At 34.2% G+C, this 27939-nt stretch overlaps 1 long non-coding RNA gene across 1 annotated transcript in view; it reads left to right on the top strand.

The window, feature by feature from the left end:
- LOC137852381 (uncharacterized) overlaps positions 1-27939 on the top strand; it is a 115874-nt gene that overhangs the window by 40418 nt on the left and 47517 nt on the right. Inside the window, exon 2 of the long non-coding RNA XR_011093788.1 lies at positions 13153-13218. This is a non-coding gene — a long non-coding RNA (uncharacterized lncRNA). The remainder of the gene's footprint in view (positions 1-13152; positions 13219-27939) is intronic.

A 27939-nucleotide genomic window follows, 5' to 3' on the forward strand; every position in this document is an offset into this window, starting at 1 on the left:
GGTTTATTACTGGAGATTTGACAGCATTGTGAATATAGTGTCTCAAATTAGATTTTAACAAAACTTTTTTATTGATGTTTTATATTGTTTTGTATAGGTTACTTATTTTTATTTCTGCAAATAACTAAGCTTAAAAAAAGAAAACTCTACAAGTGAAGTATTGAATAAGAAGTGTTTGTAGGAGCAAAAGGCAAAGGAATTACAGACAATTCACTCAACATCAAAATTGGTCTACATTCTATTCTACAAGGTAGTGGATTAAACGCTGTGACTCCTACACTACACTTCATCAGGTGTTTCTCATAACATAGAAACATACTGCTTGGTTTGAGCTGTGGGGAATAATTGCAGAACCATTCTCTTGTACTGAAAGCTAATCAGCACAGTTCAGTCAACAATCACTAGATGGAAGAAAACCTGAGTCCTTTAAATATGCAATCATCTTATATATTAAAAGAACCACTGCCCTACATAAAAATAGAAAATTGGCAGTACATTTGCAGTGGATGAAGACAGCTGGTTCCTAATTTTAAAAATATAGTATCTGTCCAAAGTTCTATTTTTCCTCATGTAGGTCTCTTACCAAGTTCACCGTCTCTTAGTATGCAAGTCTAATATAATGGGGAAGACATTCTCATAAATATTAATGATTTGTTTCTGGAAAGAGAGGGATATGACAAAATGAAATAATTTCAGCTCAAGTTGGTGATGCTAAACATTAAGCAACTGACCTATAAAATTGCCTTAGCTATCAATACCTCTAAACACTGAATTTGTGAATGTTGTCCGTTGTGTTAGCTTTAAAAAGTCTGGTCATTACCTGGAGTTAAAGGAAATCCTTTAATCTTGAACATCTGCAAGCTAGGACATGCATTGTAGATGATATGACAGCTAGAAATATAACAAAATAAATATGTTCATTTCACTTTTTTTTTTTTTTTTTTTCCCAGAGTCAACTATCTAAACTGAGTTTTGTTTAACTTTGATGTTTAACCACAATTTGTTTGCTGATTTGTTTGTGACTAGAGGACTAATAATCACCTTGTATGCTTTGGTAAACCAGTTGGCTACAAAAACAGAATATTGCCCATTGCCCATGCCAAAGTAAACATTTTGAAATCCTATCAGAATCCAATTCTGGTTTAAACTGAAAGAATGCAAGAGAAACTAACGTGCTTATAGGCCTCTCCTCACTTGCAACAACTCACATTAAGGCCTTAATGAAACTCATTTGTTTTCTGAAGTTTTCCCCTATCCAAATACCTTTAACAAATCAAGATCAAATCCAATTCAGCGGCTGCTGTGACAGGAGCGAAGAGTCCATTGAAAGTCAATACCTTTCTTGTCTTTGTCTTGGGCTCATCATGGAGGATCTTAAAGAATCACCAACCTAATCCCTAACCAGAAAATGAATCTAGGAAACTAAATAGCTCATCTGAGTCAATATTAATTAAAAAAAAAAAAAAACAACCAAGCAAACAAACAAAAACCTTCCCTCCTCCCCTATCCAAATTTATCTCTTCTGTCATCTCAAATATTTGAGAACTAATTTTAAACTGAAATTATTTTCGGACTTTGATTCAGGTGGAATTAGATCTAGTTTGAAAGAAAAAAGAAGCTCTCCGGTTTTATCTCCACAACTATAACATTAATGTCTAAGGTATTCTAAAGATATTGGTACATATTTTGACTCTTTTGCAACTAATTCACTTCATAACAACTAAAGAGAACTAAAAAGAATATGATTGTATCTTTAAAAACAAGCAATTGTTTAAAGACTTTCATAAGAAAATTACATAACTGTTAAATTGATCTGAAAAGAGAATAATTGCTCGTGTTATTGACCTATAAGAAGAAAAACAAACAAACAAAAGAAAATTGAGTGCTAAATTTATAATGTTGATTTATTGCTAACATTGACTAAAGCTTTAAAAGTGTTCTCCATTAAACATAGCTAGAAAATATTTTTCAACTTCAATATTACTTCACTGTTCCCATTACCAAAACTGAAATTAATCCCCTTTCAAATGTTTTCTCCTATTCCTTCCTTTAGTTCTTTCTTGATATGAGAGGACTTGGGTTTGCCAACAGAGGGCAATAGTCAAACTGGGAAAGAGTGCATCCATCATTTTTGTAACTTCTAATGAGTCAGAAGGACACATAGAATTCTCATCTGCTTTTATGGATATTGCTGTGTAATTGCAGTGTAATTATGGCGCACAACAGCTTCAGAAAATTATCCTCGAAGAAAACAGCTGGTTCTCTTTAACAAACAGAGATGAAATCTTGTCAATGTTAAAAAAAAAAAAAAAAATCCAAAGGAAAACTGCTAAAAATATATGCCAATAATAAACAGGCAACAACAACAACAACAAGAAATAACATAAAAAACCTGAAATGGATAAATGAGAGAAACTGCTATGAAAAATAAGACTAAAGTATAAAACATTAGAAAATTACAATGATATGAATGAGCTTTCATTATAAAGCTTTATGCTACTAAGCAAACAGGCTCACTGAAAAGATTTCCATTTTCCTTTTCCACTCTTATGTAGTATGTAAGACCCCAATCCTGAAAGTTCTTCTACATGCTTTCCACACAGTAGAAGAAATCCCCTTGGTTTCAGTGGTGTATGATAAGGCCAGCCCCATACTATAGCTCCAAAGTCATGAAGCTTGCCAAGCCTTCATCTGCCAAATAAATACCAACACGGTCTGCAGGTGAGTTGGCGGGGGAGGGTTGAGGGACAAAGTCAGGGTGCTGATGCCTGGGGCTAGGCCTAGGTGGCAAGATGAAGCAGGAGGGGAAACTGTGAAGAGCTGGGCATGGGTGCAGTGGTTCTTGGGTATGGGGAGCAGAGCTTGCAAAGAGCAGGTTTTACGCAGTTTGGGAACAGGACCAAGCCACCTCCATCACTGGCCTGGAAGTATACCAACTGACATTATCTATAGACATGGCTGTTTAGTGTAGTTCTATAATATGGAAACAACAAAAAAAGGAAAAGAAAATGTTAGAAAACACTTTCTAGTAACTACAACAGGTGTCTCCAAGATTTTTGAAATCTATATTGATATACAAATACAATTATTATTATGTAATTAAACTTTATTAAAAACTACTCTAAAACAACAATACATGCAGAAACGTATACCATAAAGCAATTGTCTGTAAGGCCTAGGGTGAGCAATCTTTCAGTACTGAAGATTTACATTATTTCCATATGGTAAAGTGGTGAATTGAGGGAATAGACTTATTTCTCATGGATTAATTTGCATACCTGTTATGTGGCTCTTCTGTAGGTAATAAGTAAACAGATAAGAAGAAAAAAATGTACATGTACGTCATACCAGCTGTACATTTCACAGATTTGTGAAGTAAGTTGGACTATCATCAAATTGACTAAATTAAACTTGAAAGCCAAGGTTATACAGAAGAATTTTATTTGAAACACAATATGATCTGTAAAACTTTGAAAAAGATTGCATCTTTTTGTTTATCAAAACCATATTAGCATTTCCTAATTTACAAATGTTTAGAAATTTTATGAACATTTGAAATATACATTAATTCTGTAGTCTATGTCTGTACTACATTATTGAAGTATCACTTGTGGCTCCTCAGTTAAGGATGTGTTTTGCACTTGAAATAGGGTTATTAAGGTAGAATGATACATTTTCAGTCAATAACATAACTAATACTAAATTAAACCCACAGCATATGCTATGTGAAGAAATTAGCATTTCTGAAAGAACTGTTAAACTTCCTTAATGGTGCATGACTTCTTAGCTTCTTGCATTCCATTTTCCTATTTGCTTAAATTTGGTGGAAACTGTTTAGGCTGAAGAAAAGCTCAAATCATAGAGAGAATTCATGCTTGAATATGTGAATATGCTTGAATATGTGAATATGCTTGAATATGAATATCTTCTCTGTGTCTGATGCATCATGAGACTTGCCCAAATATTTGTACAGGTTAGTCTCTAAAAGTTGATCCACTCTGTGAACAATGTTATTGCTCCATTGAATTGAAGTCTGAATTTAGTTCAAGGGGTTTGAACAATATTGGGAGTGTTAGAAGTATGAACAACTGGAAATTGGGTAGGGAGCCATGTACTTGTATCAGTGGCCTAAATTCTACCTGCCATTTTCAAATGTGCATTCTGGATTGGCAAAGTGGCAATATGCTTAAAAAATATGAAGAATATGTATACAAGCAACATTGCTACTAAAAAGTAACTAACTTAAGAGAAGAAAAAAAATCTAAAACTTAAACTAAAAACCATTTTTTTCCAGTCCTGTGACCTGGTTACAGGTTTATGTATCCCAGGTAAGTAGAAGTAGCAAGCACCTACTTCCTTTGCTTGGGTGTGAGGGCTCTCACAGTGGCCCATGTGTTTTGATTCCTAGTTTTTGTCCTCTTGTTTTCATACAAACTTGTTGTGACTCAGTTGCTTTTTATACAGAAACTTAGGAATTGTGGCCTTCTTTGTGAGAAGGCTTTCATGTCTGTGTTGCCAATTATGACACTGAGAGAAGAAATGGAAACACTTCTGTTGGAAGAACATAACTCATATGAGCAGAATGTTTGTGGGGAGTAGTATTTCAAGGCCATGTCTCAGACTTATTTTTCATCATGCAGAAAGGCATAGTAGAGTAGATGTAACTCTATCTCAGTGATTATGGGAATGTCAAGATTTTCAGTCTTGTTTGCAGCTCTACTTAAAATAGTTTTCTGAACTTCTGCTAGTTTAGGTGGTGTAGTAACAATGGAAGTTTTTTCAAGTCCTCTATTTTATTTCTACTTGTAGTGAGATGTCAGTTTTAGAAAATACTTTCTTAATGCTTGTTCATTTCAAGGTCAGATAAAAGAAAGACTGTGTTTGCATCAACTCAGAAAATTAAGCAAAATGTGTATTTATCTGAAGTTCAGACATATATGAGTATTTGAGATAAAATTCATAAAAAACTCATTTGAGACTGGTGAGATTTTCACATCCACATAAATACCTTAAAATATGGCTTCAAAAAGATATTTAAAGTAAGACATGTCTGTAATCATAAGTCTTGTATCTCAATAGCTTTGTTTTAGGTGAGATTATTCCATAAATCTTAATGACTATATTCTTTATTTTTTATTCCTTTGAAAATGTATATGGAATTTAGTTCCCTGTTTGTTAATGAAGTTTTGTAAGTCATCCCAAATCTCATTCCAAATTTATATTAAATTTAGAAGACTTCAGAAGGCAATCACTATCCCAATTGTTTCAATTTAGCTTGTACTATCAAGAATTGTTTGTTGTGAGATATCTTCAAATAGTATTTCCCTCAGCCATCCTGAATCTGCTACCTGGTAGTAGAATGTCTCAGAGAAAAGGGCAGGGCACGGAAGGGAAGGGAAGGAGTAGATTGTCTTTCTCTTTGCACTAGTTCTGCAGTTGAACATCACTTTTAACTGTTAGGTGAGAAACACTTGTTTTCTATTAATTTTCTATTAATACCCTTACCCAAATCTACCCAATTCTAAAATGCAGGTAGTCAGAAGCTCCATGAATATAGCTTAGCTTCTCAAGGAAACCAACAGTCTCAATCAATAATTTATTTTGATTTTTGCTGCTAATTTTTGAAGTCAGGCTAGAATTACATCACTGCATAGAAAAATGTGTTGTCTTCCTAAAGAATTCCAACCAGTGCTATGGCCTGTTCTGATAAGAACCACACAGCTACAAGCCAGCTAAAAAATCACTGTCCTCACTCAAAACATTGCAAATGATTTAATTTTTTTCCAGCTAGAGAATCTCCTATTTCAAAAGAAGATTTATTTTTAAATTATCCTTAGTTGTGAAGGGGAACACAGAACATAGGTGAGCATTTCCAATATATTTCCTGCTACTGAGACCTCCATCTTCCATCTAGTCAATTGCAAGTACCCAAAGTTGGCCATGAGCCTGTTTCTGAGAGACCTTCTTCTGAGAGACCAACATATGGCTGTGCTCAGAATGATTGCTCTGGCCTTCAGTATGTTCATTTACATCTAATGAGGTCCACAGAGGTGACTGTATGACTCATACAATGAAGTCATTTTTTCAATTAGTATTCTGACAAATGCATTATAAGTAGAGCTTCAGTAGGTCTCTACAGCTGGGGGAGAGATCAAATATCACAAAATACTCAGTTACTTTCTTCTGATCTGATCAGAGAAATTTCATTCACTCTTGAGTATGACTGTTCGTACAACAGATGAATATTGCATGTCTGAGGAGTGTGACCCATTCCTAAATCAAATTCTTTCTGTATCTGCAAGCCAAAGTGCTCATGCAAGGCACAAAATTAACCTTAGACTTTGGTAGGTAGTCATAATGTTCATTCTAAAAAAGCCTTCCTTTTTTTAGGAAGTCTTTTATTCATTATTGTGGGATATAATGTTTAGAAATGTAAGCAGCTGACACCTAACGGAAGAGTTTTAAGCAACTAATTGAAAAGACATGCTTCCTGTGTGCCTTTTTCTTTTCATTGTTATTTGTGAACGTTCACTAATACCGATTTTGTTGCATGAATATGCAAAGAACAAGGGAATCAGAAATCACCTAAAGAGTATGCATTATTTTTAATTTGTTATTGGGTAAGAATTATTTATTTTCACATTTAAAACTCTTTGTCTATTTAGAAACCAAAATCAAAACCCAATGATTTAGATAGCGATTATGATCTACAAATTGTGAATAGTCAAAGTAAATTGTCAGCAAATCACCCCAAGTACTGAAGTTCAATACATAAACTGTTTGCAGATCTAATGAAAACAATGAATAATTTTATAGGCACTTAAATTCTTTACCAAACAATCTGGAACAGAATAATATAATATGCTATTTTAGACAATTTATGCATTATGAACAATTCAGCTATCACTAATTGAGAATTTTCTATGTTAAAATAAATAATTTGACCCCACTTGATAAAAGATTGAAATTTCTATGAACAGTTTATTTTTCAAAAGTCTATTCAGTTACGATATATTTTCAGCACCACTGCCAAGTTAAAGCTGCAAAGAATTGTACAGAAGCTGTTTCAGAGAGGAAAAACAAGTCTCTGACTTGACTCCACAAAGCAACCAATAACTCAACCTATGTCTCCCTTCTTTTAAAACTAGTCTGTTTCAACAATATTATGGTGCATTCCTAACTTTTTTATTTCATTTTTGTCTTTATTTCATTTTAAATTTGAGGGTATGTTGTATCATGGAAACAGATGGGGAACAGGACACATATAACCAGTTTATCCCTACACAAAGAAACATCATTTAGCCATGGTTCATTAAAATAAATAAATAAATAAATCATTAATTAATTCATTAATGATTTAATTAATAATCCCTTCTATGTGATATATCTTTCACATTTCAATAAGTAGATCATCTTCAACCATGTAGGAGTACAAGTATTAGAGGTAACATGAAGTCGTATTTAGTTTTAATGTGTACACACTCAAGCAAGGAAACCGTCTCAAAGTAGTAATCTTGCCACAGGGCTCTGACATACTTGAGGTATGATTTGGAAAGTGTGATAGCATCTGTTATTAGACCAGCCACCACAGTTGGGAAAAAATACCAGGTTTTTGAATGCATAAGAACTTCATATTTGAAGTAGATGAAGAGAACTCCATAGCTAAAAGCACTTCATGTGGTGCTTTCAACACATGCATAAACACCTGGAAAGTTAATATGACTCAATACAAATCCACAATAGGCAGTTTTACCTAGACAGAGAAAAAATCTAAAGGGACTGCAGTGACCAAATAAAGTATTTCTGGATGCAGTCTTTTAAGCAAGTTTTACTAACTCATATCCATGAGGATAGGTAGCACAGCTAACTGATCCTGAATTTTAGCAAGCCTTTGAGTGATTCAAATACCCTTGTCCCACTGATTTTCAGTTACAGAAATTTCCTTTGGGAATAGTAGTCTCCTTTCCTATTAGGAGATTCAGTTCACTTACCTGTAGGTAAGCACAGAATAAATATCTACACCTAAGGCTGTTCCCACTATGGAAGTGAAACAGAAGAAACTTGAACAGAGTTCATCTGACCCACCTTTGGTAGCAAATTATTTCAACAGCAGGTGACTTGCTTATCAAACAAGGGGCAAGAGAAGTCCTCTCTGTTAACAGAGTGCCCTCTAGAATTACAGGTAAGGGGTATAATCCATGTATTTTTGTTTGTTTGTTTGATTTTGTTTTTGCAGATCAGGAAACTTTGTTGTTTCTCTTTTACTCCCTTCAGTAAAATAGTTTTCTAATGGTCTCAGTTAATGTAATCTGCTGCTAGCATTACTCTTTACAAGCATGATAGTGTAATTTTCAGAGATCCAATAAGTGTATACCTCCCAGTAACTTAAAACTAATCTGCTAGAATATTATTTGTGTATCTTTTTCTCATATGTACAGTCTATAAACAACATTCCCCCCCCCCAAAAAAAACAAAAAGCATTTAAAAAAAATAGTCTGACAGAAAAAAAAATAAGACTAAATAGTCTGACAGAAAAAAAAAAATAAGACTAGAAATGGTAGTCTAGAAAAAAATAAGGAAAAAAAAAAGAGAGAGAGAGAGAGGGAGAGAGAGAGCAAGGTAGTAGCTTTCTATGATTACTGAGGAGACAATATATTTGATGATCTCATCATGAAGGTTACTAAATAAAAGAAAGTAAATGGCTGGTTGATTCCCTTTAATTCAACATGTGGTGTAGACACTTCCTTCCCATTCCCTCACTATAGTACATTGGATCACATTAGGCTTGACAATACGGATTGACTTAGTGGTTTTCAGTTCTGTGTAGTGATTTTGGTTCTTTTTCAGAATGATTTACTGCTTGCTGTAATGTGCTTTCTAACTCCTCATTTTGTTGGTGCTGTTTCTGTTAACTTTATTTTGGAAATTGTTACTAGAAATTTATTGACATATGTTAGAAATTTTCAAAATCTCCTAATTAACTACATATATATATTTTTGTTATTAAATCATGGTCCTTTTAGTTTTCTATTTTTTGTTTGTTTGTTTGTTATGGTGGCAATTTTTATTTCACTTATTTATTTATTTATTTTGCACTACGCCTTAGGTAGATGATGGGATAGACATAGTTGTCAAAGATAATAATAGGCAACCGAAGTTACAATTGCATTAAGGCAGGTATGAATTTTAAAGTGTGCTTGACTTGAAGCAGGAATCAGTACAAATGCAAATATTCCCTGGTGTAAAATAAAGCAAATGAAAGGAAATGAACAAAGTACTGATTCAACATAATCAATGCTAGTAAGGATGTTGGAATGGATGGTTTAGAATTTCTGAAGATGGTTACACAATATTAATCCACTGTCTTGAGTTATTTAATATGTCCTTGATAGATGTTAGGCATTGGTGAGGCTTTGCATATATCCTGGAATTAGTGTCATTTAAAGAATTATCAGTTTTTATCACCTCTCTTCGCAGTCAGTACAAGTTAACTTATTAGATTGTAAGAGACAGAGAATGATGGAGACTGCAAATTCTTCTTCTTTTTTTTTCTTTTCTTTTTTTTTCCAAATTTCTCATAATCATCCTTTTATGTGACTTTCATCCTTATTGCTTAATGACTATGATCTTTCTCTATTTTATTAATGGTAGAACTTTTGCTTTTAAAAATTGGTTGACCCAAGCAAGTCTTACAAATGTCTTCAGATATTTTCATGTACCCAGTTTAATTAATATGTTACTTACAGACTTTAACAAAAGTCATTAGATATGGGCTTTTTCACCATTAAATAATTTAATGGCTAAATCAGTTTCTGGTTTATATTATTAATATTGATTTACTTTCATTTTCCAAAAATACCTATCTGATAGCGCAGTGCAATGGTGCTGATACTTCATTAGTTTTTAAGTCAGCTTTTCAAAGAGATTTTGGTCTTAGTCAGGACTGTTTCAGCTAAAGTAGAATGATAATCAATAGAGGAAAAATAATGTTGCTGTCCTTTTGGGATAAAAAAAAAAAATTGAATTTACATCTATATTTTAAGTAGCTAAAGCAAAAAACTTCTTCCTAACTTTTTTTTTTTTTTTTTTTCCATTCAGTATAAAAATGGGAGTGTAGCCAGGCCTCTTAGGTTTTTTGTTTTACCTTAAACAGACCATGTTTTTTTATTTCTGCACATTTTCACTTCTGGAGCACCCAATGCTTTCTGCTGTCTCTGCTCATGTAGTCAATATACCTCTTCAGCAGTCCTGTAATCTGGTCTGACTGTCTTTGAAGAAGGAAGTTATTTATTGTAGGTAAAGACTAAAGAAGGTGGGGCTTAAAGATCATATAGGCAATCAAACCTGTTCCTGCATCTTTCAGTGAACAGTAACTGGAAGCACAAGCAAGTTCTATTGATACTAGCAAGTATTGACATTAACATGATAGCTGGAGGTGTAAAAAATGTTCACAATGAAGCCAAACTCCTCTGAAGGTTCACATTTGTCTAAAAGTCTCCCATGCTAAATCTGAACTGAATCTTGAACTGAACTGGATTTTGATATTAAATTTGGCTCAGAACTTCATCCTTGCTTGAAACCTATTGAGAGGTTTGTTATCCTACTTCTGACTGCACATAAGCACATCCAGACATTCAGAGCCATGACTGAGTCCCCTGACCTAGTATCTAGAACTATGCAATGTTTAAAATGTCATTCCACATTCTGGGCCTTAAGTTATCTTTAAAAAGAAAGAGAAAGGGGAAGGGAGGAAGGGAGGAAGGAAGGAAAATGCCTCTATGCCTGCACTCCTGCTGGGCCAGTTTTGTACTTACATAATTGTGAATATATGTAGAACACACATTTAAATTCATTTCTGTGAATGACTGCATCATGAAGCCAGTGAAACTCAAGAAACTATAAAATATTGCCTATTTTATGGTCCTATCTGTTTATGGTAAATATGATGAAGTATGGAATGTAAAATGACTGTAGTATGGAATATGTGAATATGATTTTCTTTGCCTTTGGTAGGTGAGGGCATCACCAAGCATGTATTCTCCCCCTCAGACGTGTAACTTACCATTGGACCAGAGTAAATGTGCACTGGAATGTGGGATTTGTGTATTTGTAACAGAGGGCAGGGGCATGGTCTAGACATGGTCTAGTCCTACTAGACATGGAATCTTTGATGCAGTAAATATTCTCAGTTATGAAGTCTAAAGGGAAAGGGGAAGGTAGGAAAGTCAGATTGTGGCTGTCTAAGGAGGTGAAAGGAACAAAGACTGCTTCTTCCTTTGTACTCACCTAAACAGTGACCTGTGGACAATTTCTGCCAGCACCATTCTGACCTGTTGTGAGGGTACACATAAGAGAACAAAAAGGAGAAAGTTGCCTCCATCAGCTGTTGTATAGATGCACAAGGACCAGGGACAGATCTAATCAAAAAGGACCTGGTCTGATCTAATCAAAAATTCTGATTTTTCTATGCATATTTCAAAAGGTAATTAGAGCTCGTAATCCTAAATAAAAGTTTGTGTCTCTTCTGATTCTTCTGATTTCGCTTTACTGAATATTTGAAAAAATATATATTTAAATAGAATTTAACTATCAAACAATGAATGAATTTAATTTTCCTCTCTTTTTCTTTTATGGAAAATCATATAACTTGCAACTTAACAAAAGCCTTCAAAATAGGACTCTGACTCTTCCTTAAAAAAAAAAAAAAAAAAAAAAAAAGAGTGAGATATTTACTCTAGCACACTGTAAAGATCTTATCAAAGGATTAGCAAAACGTATCACCTGCTTGGACCTGAAAGCTGTGATTTCCACTCACTTTTTCCACAGAAAATCCCAATGTAGAAATAAATGCCTATGACTCAGCTGTAAGACATTTCACTACATGAGAGCCTCCATGTGCCATTTAAAATGTATAAGTGTCATCATAAACCTCCCACTCTCCTAAGAATAGAGCTATCACTGGACCCTGTTATCTCGCAACCCCAAGGTACAATATGGTAATGATACTGCATAACATCAGTGTGTAGAGAGAAAAAAACACTGAAGATGCCGCAAGCATCTCAACTATAAAGAAAATCAAATTAAAATATTAATTTACTGATTAATATAACATTAGATGACCCATTTCTCCAGCTTGTTAAACAACAAAGACTTGCAAAACTAAATAAAAGCCTAAGAGATAAGTGTTTTAAGAATTCCCATAGAGATGTTTAGCTCCTTTTTAAGCATCATTAAAGATGTACTTTGCATATAACAGGCAGTTGTGTTTTTTTTTTTCATTTTTTTTTTTCTTTTTTTTTTTCTTTTTTTCTTTTTTTTTCTTCCATGACAAGTCCTGCTTGTGTTTATTAATTTGCTCTTTCAGAAAAGGTTATAAAGTGGGGGTTTGGTCATAGAGACTGAACCAGATCACACTGCAGAGTGATAGAATGAGACAATGAATTCAAGGCAGTCTTGTGAAGAAGAAAGAGAATATCTTGCATGTTAATTGTGAGACAGAGGATCCAAAGTTTGGTGTTTAAATAAGCTACAAAATTTAACCACTTGTACCCTCTGTGCCTCTATTATCTGGCTGTAAAATGAGGATGAAAAACGTTCCTTTGCTGATTTTTTTTTCTATTTAAAATGTCTGCTGTTCAGTATCATAGGAAATGGAAGACATGTTTTGTATAAAGGAAATGACAACCTAATTAAAAGTAACTTACTTTAAAACTAAAAATAAATAAATAATGGTGAAAGACAAAAACAATTACTATAAAATATCAGTAATATTGAGCAAGGTTTTTAGAAAATGTACCTGTCCATAAGCCAAACCCTAATAGCATTAGAATTGTTATTGTATTCCTATGAGCCAACCTATGGCTTATTAGGGCAAGAAACTGTGCATCTTCTGTTCCTATGGATAAATGCCTCTATTGTTTTCTTAGTGATCTACAAAGTACCAGCCTGTGAGCACAGATGTTCACCTTGCATCTCTTAATGTTTCTTAAATTTATCTTTCTGCAAAGTTTTACAGTTCTAACCTCGGCCACCTCTTAAATATTTGATTACATAAAATAAGAATAGGGCGAATCAGGCTTCTTAAAACATTGGAGTTGGAGTATGTCCCACATACATACAGCACGTATCTCTTTTTTTGTTTTTGTCCCCCAGTTGCTGCCTCCAGGGTACCAGCTATCCTTATCACTGCTCCCATGGCAACAAGTCTCTGCTCCAGAGGTAATGGCTCTGTCTCTTCATCTTCTCCCTCTGCAGCTATGTTCTACAACGTGGAAGTAGCTTGATTTTCTTGCACTACTTTCTTTCCTTTATTTATCAGGCCATCTGTGCCTGTTCCCAAACTTCCACTGTGAATATACAGATTTTCTATGTGGCTCAACTTTAGCAAAAAAATGACTGTGAATTCAGGCCTTCTTTCTTCTCCTGACATACTCTGAACTCTTTTCTTATATGCTTGTATATCTGAAAGAGGAAAGAATTATTATTTTATACATTGTCCTCCCACATTTCCATGGCAGGATCAGCATGAATTGAATTGGAAACTAAAATATTTTAAAACTTAAATTAGATTAAGAAAGGTTAGAGTTGTATGTGCTTTAAAAACACTCCAGCTGGTACCAAATTATTTTTGTTAGACAGTATGTGTACAGAAAAAAAAAAAAAAAAAAAGTTCTTATTTTTAAAAATAACTTGCTAGCATTAAATGAGGAAAATATTTTAGAATAGCCATTCCTTTTCATTTTTTGTTTGGCTCCTTAATATTCTGAAAGGCATTTCATAACACAAAATATTCATGTGGGACCATGATTTAATTGTGCAAACAATCCAGTAAGAGCTAGCAGTTCCAGAATCAATATGCAGCCATCTAGGAATGCCAAAAATACATGGACCAGAAATGATGACAACAACAACAACAAGAGAGGATCACAATTTAATGATAGGGAAGAGAAAGAGCCAGTTATCTGGGGGAGTGAAAATTCCCAGGAACATAGTAAAAGAATCATATTATAGGTAACAGTAAATATGTCATTTTTAAATAAAGCTGTTGACTTGCACTTTTTTGGAAGAAACAACGTCACTGTTAATGAATACTTCACTATACATTACAATCACTAGCACATTATTCACTTCTATATTACACTGTCCTTTTTGTTTTCTATACATCTTTTTTTTTTTTTTTTTTTTTCTGTTTTTGTTGTCCTTCCTTCCTTGCTTTCATGTTTTTCTTGCTTTTCTTGCTTTCTAATATCTAATGAGTTTGGGATATGAATGTTCCCTTAATCTTAATGGAAAATATAAGATATTTAGTAGATGTCAGGCTGCAGTCTCATGTTAATATGGCATTGAATAGATTCATTCTCCTGAGATATAACTAACTGTATCTTAGACAACCCTTTGTTGTGTTGTTTTCAGGGGAAGTGATGTTTTTAAATCTATACAAGTTGGAAGCCAAATGATTGGAAGCAGCTAGAGCTGTAGAGAAGGACACTGGGATCCTGGTGTTGAACATGAGTCAACAGTGTGCACACCAAAAGTAATTAAACTCCATACTGAACTGCATTAGCAAATGCACAGCCAGCAGCTCACAGAAAATGTTTATTGCTCAGTGAGCTTGTGTGAGTGCTCACATCTGGAGTGTCATGTTCAGTTTGGGGCTCCCCAGTATAAGAGAGGTACAAACAAATTGGAACAAGGCCACAAAATGGCAACCAAGATAAGCAGGAGCTGGAGAACATGACATGCTGAGAGAGGGACTGAAGGAAAAAAAGGAAGGCTAAAATGTGATTTTAATAATAATTATTTTTTTTTAATTTGATATTACAGAGATGGTTGATTCAAACTCTTTTAAGTAAGTCACTTAAACTTCTTTAACCTTGGGCAAACAATAGAGCCCAAGGTTCCAATTTTCCTCCAGTAAAAATGGAATGAATAATATTTCTTTACATTCTTCCTAAGAGTAATTCACTTTTATGCATTAGGGTTTTTTTACAGACTAAACAAAATCAGCTAGAGGTCATAGATTCTATGGTTTTATAGTAATTGTAATAGTGTTCATAAACACTAGTATAGAATCCATGGATAAAAGGGGTAAATAAATGGTCCCATAGACTTATAGAAAACTGTTTTGTGTATGTCTGCAACCCAAATAACTCTTAATTACTATGTCTAATAAACACTTTGATTAAGATATAAACACAAGGAAACAAATGTCTTTATCTCAGCCTTATGACTGCTGGAATTAGGAATTGTATCAATTTTCCATAAATGTATGCTATGTATCCATGTACCCCTTTTCCATATATTGATGCTTCAATACCTTTTCTGCCCTAAAAAAAATACCATCTCCAAGTCCTTCCTTTATGTTCCTTCCTGCTATTCCAGGTGGAGTGCTCTGTTTCTTGGCTGTACAGTGGGACACTGTAGGTGGCAAGTCAGTACTTTGTGAATGTTTTGTGGTTAAAACCCAAAGATGTGATTTGTGTTTATAAGCTTTAAATTGCCTTCCTGACAAAATATGCACAAGCTGAAAGCTTCTGGTCGTGTAAAATTATGATGGGTTGCATTTTATTGGAACTTATGAATAGCTGTTTGATTTGAAACAATTAACCATTTTAATGCCTTTATGGTGGGATAAGGGTATCTGTATCTCACCGTCACCGCTGTCAGAGTGTAACAATAAGAGATCATTTTTAAGGAACCACACATTCAAAGGCACATATATGTATGCACACATATATAGGTATACACATGATCACATGTTCAAATTTACAGAAAATGACAAATAAATTAAGTTGATTTTTTTGTTTTCAGAAATAGGCTCAGCACTAAATATTCAGAATACATGGAATATGTAGATATATGTCTATATCAGAATATAGACACTGTATTTAGATATATGCATGTACAAAATATAGATACGGAACTTAAAACATTATAAATTGAAAGAACTAGAACTTCTCTGAAAACTACTTTATGTTTTTCACCTATAACTAGGTTAGTTAAAATATTATAATAAGAAACAGAGATAAATATATTTTTCCCAGGACTTTGATTTGTGTGAATATATAGATTTATTAATGCAAATATACCTCTTTGTATTTCTTTACATCTAAAAATTTATTGTCATTATTTAAACTTTTATTCTCTGCAATGTTTACTTGGTTTGGCATCCCCAAGTTAAAGATAAGGAAGCATGAAGTGAAGGGAGTATAAAATCAAGAGTAGATTCTTTCTTCTCAGTGGAGTCCTTCAAAACAGGAAAAAATGTTTCATATGTTTGTCAGGAAAAGAAGGAGAAAAAACAGAGTTAAAACTGTCTGTGAAAGCTTGTTTGGTTGTTTTTTTTTTGTTTGTTTGTTTGTTTTTGTTTTGTTTTTCTGGCTAGGAAGCTTTTAGCAGCAATGGTTAAATGTCAAATATGATTAGACAAAACTGCTGTTTAAAACTGCAAATAAAGTGGAACATATTTGTGAAGACTGTCTATCAGAAAAGTAGTGGTGCATAATTTATCAGCATTAATAGCCTTGGGTGCATTTCTGAGGGAATTAACCTAAACAGTCAAACTATTTATCACATTACAATACATAAAATGTACTTTTAATTAATAAATGGACATTCTATTGTCTTTACAGATACAACAAATCAATCCTCCTTTACCTTTTGTCTACAGTTTGGGTTCCTTTAATGGGTTTTAATGGGTTTTACATTCTACACTCACAGAGCAAAGCTTATTTATTTGCTTCCTGGAAGACTTTCTGTACTTTGTGGCATAATCTCAGAGTGTCTTTGGTATGCTTCCACCAAAATATCACTATGGACATAAATAATAACTTTGTTACCCTAAAGCATCATTCATTACTCCAGAGCTGACGTTTGATTCAAGCCTAGTAAGTAATGAGGTTACTGTAATGTATTGTAGTTCTCGTTAATAGATTAAGTCTGTGAAGTCCTTCAGTTAAATCTTTTTTTTTTTTTTTTTTCTCTCTCTCTCAAGGAAGTAACTTGTTTTCAGTTGCTCTGAATGGCTAAGGATAATATACTTTGATTGCATAGTGTCAAGTCAGTTGTCAAAGGGGATCTATTCCACTATTTTACACAGAAGGAAACCAGGTTGATCCAGATAGACCAGATGAGCCAGATAGACAATAATTTTGTTGGGACATAGTGACATATGCTGAGATAACAATTTAAGATCTGAGGGTTGTAGTGCCTTTTTTTTTTTTTTCCATAAAATGTTTTGTCATAACTGCTTCTGTGATAATATTATGATACCAGACAGTATTTTATTAGTCAGCCTTTGATACCTGGAGCATGCAGTTAGCTAAAAGAAACCTACAGAAAGTGTAGCAAAGATATAAAGGCATACGCATAGTGGAAATTCTTAGCCCTTCCAAATTCTGAAAAAAATAAAATAAAATCCAAATACCTGGCATGGTCAGAATTCAAATAGAAGACAAGAAAATGCATCTTCCATTTTGCTTAAGTTTAATATCTGTTGAATGTAAGTGGAAAGAAAATAAAGACTTCAGTGATGTTATAAAACTACTGCAATTTGTGACTTATGTGCCTGTATTGTTTTGCCAAGGTATACATGTAAACTACAAAATAGCCAAAAAAAAAAAAAAAAAAAGAATTATATTGTCATTGAAAGATTTCCCACACTAGTCTCACATGAGCCATGTTTTCTGGTTTGATCCTCGGGATAGTTTTTCATATGTAGCACTGCTAAGAGAAATCTTGAGACAGTCCTATGGAGTATTCCAGAAAAGAAAAATGACTCGTTTGTATCCCTTATACTGCTATAACGGTGTTAAATGTATTAGATGCTGCAAAACATCATTAAGATTTTTCGCCTTGTTGTGAGTCTCTGTTCTGCCTCCATAGGAATGAATTAGAGTATAATTTAGCAGAGAACAAAACATAATAACAAATATAACTAATCTGACCTCAGACAGTATGTATGCATACATTCATTTAGACATAGATAAATCATCTTTGGAAGAGTTTCAAGCATAAAGAAATTAAGATTAAAAGTATATGTTTTTATATCAAAATATTATAATTGAAAACATGTGAATGTCATGAAAATGTAAAACTGGTATCTTTTTATTGCTAAAACTGTGCTATAATCCCTAAACAGTTTACCATAAAACAAAGGAAGGTACAATACTGCTATTAACATAACAGGGGTGGATACACAGAAACATATAGAGACAGTTGTTCACAAAGCAAGAAAATGAAGCCTGAAATACTAACAAAACAACAACAAAGTCATTTTTCCCTTTCTGTCTTTTCTTCATCATTTCCATGCCTAAAACCAGATACATATCTCAGGTAATTAAGTCCTGCTGCTCTTTCATACTTCTCACAACTTCCTTTCCACTCTATTTTAAAGCAAAGTGTCTGTGGCTCTTTAGTATTTATGGAGATTCACATCTCTACTTCATCTTTTATAGAGCTCACTCACTGAACCAAGACCGCATACCAAATTGACACCAGCTGTGACCCATAATGAAAAATTTATTCCAAGAACCTACAAATACCATTTTAGAATTTAGCCCATCATACCCAAACCTAAACTGTTGACATGACAAAGCCTATATAAACCACTCAGAAAATAAAATATCAGACCATGTGTCTGAGAGTGTTCTCCAAACACTTCTTGAAGTCCTGCAGGCTCGGTACCGTAACAACTTCCTTGGTGAGCCTGTTCCAGTGCCTGACTACCCTCTTGGTGAAAAATCTTTTCCTGATATCCATCCTGAACCTCCCTTGCAGCTTCAAGCTGTTAGCCCAGGTACTATTGCTGGTCACCAGAGAGAAGAGATCAGTGCCTGCCCTTCTGCTCCCCCTCATGAGGAAGTTGTAGACCATGATGAGTTCTCCTCCAGACTGAACAATCTAAGTGACTTCAGCCACTCCTCATAAATCTTTCCCTCCAAACTCTTTACCATCTTTGTTGCCCTCCTTGGGATGCTGTCTATCAGTTTTATATTTTATACTGTGGTGCCCAAAACTGAACTCAGTACTCAAGGTGAGGCCATACCAGTGCAGAGTAGAGTGGGACAATCACTTCCCTTGACCGACTAGCAATGCCATGGTTGATGCACTCCTAGATATGGTTGGCCCTCCTGGACACCAGAGAACACTGCTGGTTCATGTTCAGCTTTCTGTTGATAAAAACTCCCAGATCCCTTATGTGGGGGATCTCCACTCTCCAGCATCTCATCCCCCCATCTGTATGGGGCAACCAGGGTTGCCCCTTCCCAGGTGCATAATTTGGCATGTGTGTGTGTGTGATTTCCAAATTTCCAAGTAATACTAAAAAGCAAAGTATATTAGAAGGTTCTGAGTACAGTACAGTAAGAGTTGTTATTGTGCATTGTGAGAAGAGGTTCATATGTTAACTCTAACTTTTATGATTGTAAATGTTCAGCTGGCAATGGCTATAAAATACCTTTGAAGGTTTATTTACTTTTAGGGCATTGCATATTTTGAATCTGTATGTAAAATTAGCTGGGACTAAAGTTCTGATTACAAAGAATGGAGACTAAATTTTGCTCACGTTAGACTCTATATACCCATGGTAGCATTTACACAGTAGTCAACTTTTTTTTTTTTTTTTTTACCATGATTTAAATTCCATCCATCTTTGTATCTCTGCAGAGATATATGTATAATCTTCAAATCTTAAAGATCTGTAATGAAACTGAACAATGTTTGGTGTGATTTCTTCACATTTCTTTGACTTGCTTTTTGTCATAACTAAAATAAGTAGCTGTATAGATTGCTACCTCTATTAGCAATGTGTGTTTTATATTCTGAAAAATGTATTTTCCCTTCATATCATCACACATACTTCATAGACTTTCATCAGGGTGTTGATGCAAAGCCTATTGTGTGACATATTTTTGTTAATGAACCATATAAACTTTGAAGAATAAATTAGATTATCATCAGACTAACACCATCTACAAAACACTGTAAAAGGTTAAACTCTCTTATATGCGGTTTCTGGCTTTTTATATGGAATTACAAATGTTCCTGTTAGAAGGTTATCCTTGTACCCATAGATTAAGGCCACTGCATGAACACTTTTTCAAATCAATATTAATTAAAAATTATTATGATCAGAGAACAAAACAAAGGGCCTGTGCTGCTAAAGAAAGGGTATGCCCCAGTGACAGATCACTGTTAAAACCTCTCATGCCATTGGGTGATATTTGCCATATGTCCAATGATTGATAGTAAGATTTAATGAGTTCTTACAAGCAATTAAATAATCAAGGGTTCCTGCTGTTACATGGCATAGCTTGATAGAACAGTGACAAATGAGAGAATATCTGCAACCTAATCAAAGGGACATATTTCCTTGGGAACAAAATAATATTATCCACCAGTGCAATCAAAGGACAAAAGAACACAGAGAGGACGCAACAGAATGAGATAAATTTTGTGCTCTTTTCATTATTCTGGCCATACAGTTTCCATTTATTGGATCCTATTAAATCAGAAAGAAAATTAGGCTACTTAAATATGTTTCATTTGTCATACACTGTTAGCTACTGGGTGCATATCCATATCCAGTCACCTCAGTTCTCCTTTCCCCAAAACACAATCTTAGGTCATTCTTATTTGATATTTATTTTTGTTGTGATGATTGAAGTCTTTTTATGGTTTTGTTTTTATATTCACTTTGACTAATGGAGTAAAAGTCACTGCACTATACCAAATAGTATATTTTTGATTAATTAATTATTTTTAATGTCTTTATTTATGTTCTCTTAGAAGAGATGGAAACTAATAGCTCATCATAAAAACTGGAAAGGTCACTGAATTCATTTTGAAATTGCCTAGATTCTGTTTATATATACATTTTAATTTGCAAATTAACAGTATGGACCTTAATAAATTTGCGGGCCCCTATACAATTTGCAGAAGAAATAAATAGTTTTATACTGAACTGTATCCTAAAGAGGCAACACACTATTTTCTTAGTTGCTTTTTGTAAGGAAGAAAGCTTTAGGATGACCGTTAGAGGACATTCAGATAACTCAGTATTTCACAGACTATGGACAGAAAATCAGTAGACAGATTTATTTCCCTATTTTTAAGTTAAAATTGATTGCATACAATGGGTATAGATACATATAGATAGCAGAATATAGATCCACTTATTCACACTTAAAAAAAAAAAAAAAAAAAAAGAAAATACCCTTGTGATTAAAGAGATCTACCTGAGTACCAATTAATTAAGCCAAGCTGTCCCATTAAAATCAAAACATGAACTTCTGGCCCAAAAGATGTCAGTAATAAAACTGCCTTTGATTACAAGTAAAGTCCATAGTTAAGTGTTCTTTCAACTCTGAGTTAATTTTATGTTAGCGTTAGCTCCACTCTTTATGTAGAATAGCACAATATTTGAAGAATATTTTTTATTTAAATATAAACTCAACATTTTCTCTATTATTTCTGTCAAATAGAAATAAAAATGTTCCAGTACTACAAGCTGCTTTAGAAATATAATTTTCACCAGCAAATTTAAACATCAGGCTATAGCACTTCTCTACTATATTTCAGTTAGCTGATGTATAGACTAAAATTTAAAGAAATGTATTGGACAACTAATAATAAAAGGTACGCCAAGTAAAGGTGGATTACATTCAAAAATATATATATATATATTATTTAAATATATATATGAATATATATATTATTTTTTATTAAAATTATATATATTATTTAAATATATATATAATTATATATATATATATATATATATATTTTATATAATCCACCTTTAGACTGCATAACACATAAACTTTCTAAATACATACTGAGGCCTGAGCTCAGTCTGTGTTGCTGCCATGTGGGAAGAGAGTGAGATCTTCTGGAGAAGACTGACCCCAGGAGAGAATGTTTCAATTCTACCACAGATTCAACCAGCTTATTTCTCAGACTGGAATTTAAAAAGTATCAAATTGATGGAATAACATATGTGTACTTAAAAGCAAGAACTCTGTTGTCTTTGGTAACTAATATATGGAATTTTCATCTATGTGTCTCACTTCAAAGGAAAGATCAAAAACATCTTTCCCATAAAATCTTGAATAAGGTGAAATGGGATTTATTTTGTTTTATTTTATTTTATTTATTTTATTTTATTTTGTTTTATTTTTGTTTTATTTATTTTTCCAATTCAGGATGAAAACAAGTGGTAAAACCTTGACATTTTCACAGAACAGAATACTTGCTTTCCAGCCAGTCCTATTCAAGAGTGAGGGATGTATCTCACTGATTCTATTTTTTTCCACTTACCAGTAGATTTGTTTTGTTTTTTCATACACAAAGTAAAACGTTTTCCAGAGTATGCAGCATATTTTAGAGATTAGTCATAATTGTTTAACATTGTAATGGAAGACATCCAGATATTACGGAAAAAAAAAAGTGAATTCAAATAAAAAATACATAAAAAAAAAAAAAAAACCACAAACAGATAAACCCAAATTTTGGGAATCAACAAACAATCAAAAAATTTCTTAACTTCTTAGTGATTTGAATATATTTAACTACAGATTATCTTCTATATGTAAATGTAAAAACTTCCTAAGCCAATGTCAATTTTTTATAAAATATGACTATGAGAAAGTTGCAGTTCAAAAAGTACTGTAATTTTATGTTGGATTTCAACTGTGAACTATTCTACTGAAGTCAGCAGTGATTCATCATGAAAGTGGGATAAAAATGCTTAAACTAAGATATGTTTTTTAGATTACAAATGTCTATTGAGTTTCTGTGTGTCTTAAACGTAAGTCGTCTGCCAAAAAAAAAAAATTTGCTTTCATGTTTTAGTCAACTACAAATATGTAAGGTCAAGAACTGCATAGAATCTCACTGTGGTTACCTGGGGACTTAGGAGATCATGACACACACTGCTGCTTGGCCACACATGTACAGCATAACTTTAATGAGCCTACCAAATGATACATCAGAATGGTTTTACACTGGACTGAAGTTCTCCTGCTCAGCCAGATCACTGATTGGGTCACCTCAGATCTGAGCTTAGTTAGGTCTGTGCTTAATCTGAGCTTGATTTATTGGAGACCATCTAAATGGGTTCCATACATAGTGGCATGAGTCAACATCTCTTACTAAAACAGTAACATTGTCAATGCAGAAAGCAAACAACCCCTCAGAAAATCTGGGAGAAATACTAAGTTTTTGGCACCATTAAATTCCTAAAGACTACTCTCAATCAATAAATTCACAAAAAGTACACACCTCATTAGATTCTGTACAGATTGCAAAACTAGCTATAATGTAAAAACAGGCAGACAGTCTGTCTCAATATTATTACAGGAAGGCTTGGTTAAATTAATAGCTTCTCATTGATTAAAAAATCTTGCATTTTACATGTTCTTAAGTTGATTCCCACCATTACCTTTCAATAACAGAATATGAGTCTTTGGAGAAATGTGGTTATATTGAACTACTGTTGAAGTACAAAGGTAGGCAAAATAAGTTGTTTACATTAGCCTGTCATTGTTTCCTGTCATAAAGTTCTGTCAACCTGAAAGATAAAGACGATACTATCAACATGTTCTAAGCATATTTATTTATTTATTTATTTATTATATTCCTAGGCTGCTAGGAATAGGGTTATTTTAGAATGTTCACTGAGCATGACCTTATGAAATTCTTTCACATCTCCAAGTGAGAAATCTTTGTGTCCATGCAGCATTTGCTGTTGCATATGATTCTCATATTTTACTCATTCTTAATTAATTAATTCTTAAATCCATCTAACAACAAAACAAAGGCTGTGATCCACCAAAGTACTTTCCAAAACATCCATGGTTTAAGAGTTTGCACAGAGCTCTTTCCTGGTTTTTAATGGCAGTCAGATTATGAACGTGCCATCAAAGAATGTTCTGACACCTTCTACACAGAAGTATTCAGGTGTGTATCATTGACATGTAGTGTTGAAAGACTTTTCTCAACTCCACAGGAGCATCTAAGCTGAATTGTAGTACAAGCCCACAGCATATATATATATGAAAAAAATTAAGGTGTCATGATTAATTCTGCCTTGTTCTTTTGTACTTGTGCAAACTCAGTCTGCACCACAATTATTCTTATGGGTCAAGTGTCTGCCAGCCAAACAACAGATGGATCAAATCTCCAAGTATGTCAATATGCTAAGACCCATATTTCAAGAACAATTTAATTTCCTTTTTTTAGTGCAACATATATGTTATATTATCTTCTCTTTTCCCAGCAGAAGCAGTATGTTGTTTGCTACATGGCGAACAAATGGAAGCTTCTTTAACTCCTGTGGCATGGCTGAGGTTTTGGGCTGTGGAATGGAAGAGACAAGAAGGTTGATTTTATGGAGCAGAACACAGATGAATGATTTCCATGTGTCTCAGACAATGGAACATGACGTACAGTAATGCTTTCAAACAAATCCTGATTTCAAATGCTTTCATTTTGAGGCCATTTTATTGCTGTAGCAGATGAACTGGCTATCTGTGGTTTTGATATTACCTCTGAAAAGAGACAGTAAGGTAGTAAACAAACTCAGAACCACTTCTGCTCCTCAGATGGTGAGGCTTATGCAACTTGTCTTTGAAAATATAATCATCAACATCATCTAGAGATGGTCTGGTCTTTTGCCAGTGGAGCCTTGACTATAACAACTTCCAGTAGATGAATTTTCCATTGCAAAAAGAGTCCATGTGTTAACTGAGTCCATTTTGTTATCTTACAACTGTGCTTTTGATATATCATGTAATTTTGTACAAGTCTTCAGGGAAATACTGAATCCTTATATTGAGTTGCTATCTTATTTTCCTTTGTTGACCACAGTGGTGTGTAGACAGTGTTGAAATGAGATTTTCCTCTCCCACGAGGTTGAGCCCCTTCTACATTACAGGGCTCAAGTTGCGTGTCCTCTTCTGGCTATTCCCCTCGTTGGCAGGGTGTTTGCAGACACCTCTCTTTTCCTTCCTCTGTTTTTAATTCATCAGAGCCCCTGCAGTGCAATGAAAAGATGTTGCTTGGTTGTCAATGAATTCTGTGGAAGTACCAAAGGGAAAGAATAAGCATCTATATTTGGAATAAATACAAACTATTATTAGACAGAGTTTTTGGAAGTAGTTGTAATTTATCTGCTATCAGGAGCAATAGAAAACCATATGGATGATAAAAAACATAACCAGGGCAAGGTCCTTCCTGTGTCTGTTGACAACTAATATGCACCAGGAGGGCAGTGCCATATGTTTGCATGTATGTTACCCCAGGGGGCAGTGACATATGTTCACACGTATGTCACCCCTCTGGCCTGCTGTCATAAGGCTGTTTCCCAAGGGGCATGCTCCCTTGAAAAACAGAAACCAAACCCACAAATGTAAGTTGCCTACATTTTCTTTGTCAGCAGATTCTCTCAGACCAACTCTGCATTGGACAGCAATCAGAACAGCTGCCCCAAAATAACAAAGGTTTCTGTAGCCCTCTCTGGTATCCTTTGAAATCAGTCAATGACAAAGAAGGAAAATACAGTCCCTCTGCTACAACAGTCATCCCTATTGAAATACTATAACAGACCCAAACCCTCAGGATGGTAAAGACCTGCTCTTCCCAAAATATTTTGTTGACAGTCCTCTTCAGTTCCTTATGGACTGAACCCAGTTTCATATAATAAGTACTCCTTGGTAAGATAAAAAAGTTTGACTACAGAGGAGTGCCAAAACAACAAGTGTTGTTCATGATAATTTCTTCTGTAGTTTTTGTGGGTTAGAGATGAACAATGCTATTAGATTATCTTGACCATTCCCCCGTCAGTGCAAAATTATTTCTTGCAATGTAATTTCTAGTGTTTTGTTCATTCCATTTAGTACTAATCCAAGCAGATAGCCTTTCTGTTGTATCTCTTGGGAGACCATTTATCCTTCAATCCACTTATTCCACTATTAGGTAGATTTTCTGAAATTTGCAGCATATTTTTCTTTGCTTAATTTCCTTCCTCTCTTTAATTATCCCTTTTGGTGCAAATGTGGCTCATCTTTATATATTTGTCCCCTCAGAGGTCATCCAGTCTAGTGCACAGAGAAGGAATTCAAACTGCAGTGTGAAATTTGCTTCTAGAAAAGGGTAACCAATGTGACATATTGTGTGCTGTCATATGACTTGTGACTACTGAACATTTTGGATGACATTGTGGGTGTGTATCTGTTTAACTAAGTCTTATTTTGTCTATGTCTGTTAGATTATTTAGACTTGACTGCTAGCAACCTTTCCAAGGGCTCTCTGTGAAAGTTTTAATAGGAACATACAAAGCTGCCTCCCAGTTTTATGAGGGAAATCTCTAAGTGGGGAAAAATGGTGAGAATCTTGTTTACTTGAGAGCAGCTCTGGGTTAGCTGAACAAAAGTCATCTCCTTTTTCTGAACTGATGCCAAGTCTAATACTTCAACATCCGACAGACATTATTTTCCATCATGCATAGCTGATGAAGCTATGCTTGCCCTGCATTTTTGTAAAGATTTAGGTATTCGCTAGTGCCTTGTATGAAAAGGCTCTGATTTTGGCTTGTCTCCTGCCATTTCTATTCCTTTTCTACCTTGCCTCTGTCTTAGTGTTCTGACAGCAGAATTACTCTTTTCCTGCACAGTAATTTCACCTCCTCCAGTGTCTGGAAGCTTCTCTGTGCTTTAAGCAGCTGTGTTTATAGCTCCAGAACCTCTCAGACAAACTCAGCAGGAAACAGAAAAAGGCAAACAGCTCAGGCAGATCCAGGGCATCATCAGAAGTTGTTCTCTGGGAAAAGAAAAGCAAACTGAGTGAGAGTCAGTCATGGAGAGGAAAGAGAAACCATGATGGGTTAGGTGGAGAGATTCCTTCTTTCTGAAGGAATAACAGGGTCTGCTCAGGATAGAAACTTCTGTTTTAGAGGATATGGAAGACAGGAGAGAGTCACAAAATAGAGATGGGGCTCTGTGTCTCAAGGAGAGAGTTGGAGACTGCTGCAAGAATCATAGAATCATAGAATCACAGAATATCCTGAGTTGGAAGGGACCCTTAAGGATCATCAAGTCCAACTCTCAAGAAGCGATAATGAAACAGCTCTGGCATCAGAGATGGCAGAAACAATAAGTTCCCAAGGATCAAAGGCTACTCTGCAGTTTGCTGCTAATGAAAAACCCACCAAGTTGACTAAAATCAGAATGAAAAGGACTCTCCATGCAAGGACAAAGTAATCAGGGAGAGATTTTGTCAGAGATTTCTTTATAAAGCTTTCTCTATTTCTGTCTTTCCTAGTCAGCCTAAGTTTTTCACTACTTAAATAAATAAATAAATAAATAAAATAATAGAAAAAAAAAAGTATTCTCACTTATATTAATAGAAAATCTAGATTTTTGAAGTTGCATATGTTTTTAGTTTTCCATTAAAATGTCACATTACGAGAAAGATCTTGAGCTCCAAACCCAGAGGGTTGTAATGCTAGCACCAACAAAACAGCCCTGTTCAGTGTTTTTTGTTTGTTTGTAGTTTTGTTCAGTGTCATATGGTAGAGGTGAAATTGGTACTTGGATTTTATAATCGTCAATCGTCATGTAGTTATGATCACATTATCTATCCTAACAAAGTAATATATAACTTTCATGAAGAACAATTCTTCCTTTTACAAAGGATGAGCAATGTAAATCGGTCATTAGCTTAAATGCAGCTAGTTACTATCCTGCCAGGATACTTTTGTTTCTCACTCTTGTATTTGTAAAAGTTCACCCAGTTGTCTGGCTGTAAGTCATACACATAAGACTTAAAATACTGACAAAGTTCTTGGTGTTAAAAATTTTCACACAAATGTAAGCAATCATTTCAAAAATAATTAAAAAATAGACAAAGCTGTAATTAGCTCATGGGTACTGTACAACAGGA

Source organism: Anas acuta, chromosome 2 (assembly GCF_963932015.1).
Source record: "Anas acuta chromosome 2, bAnaAcu1.1, whole genome shotgun sequence".
Classification (NCBI taxonomy): domain Eukaryota; kingdom Metazoa; phylum Chordata; class Aves; order Anseriformes; family Anatidae; genus Anas; species Anas acuta.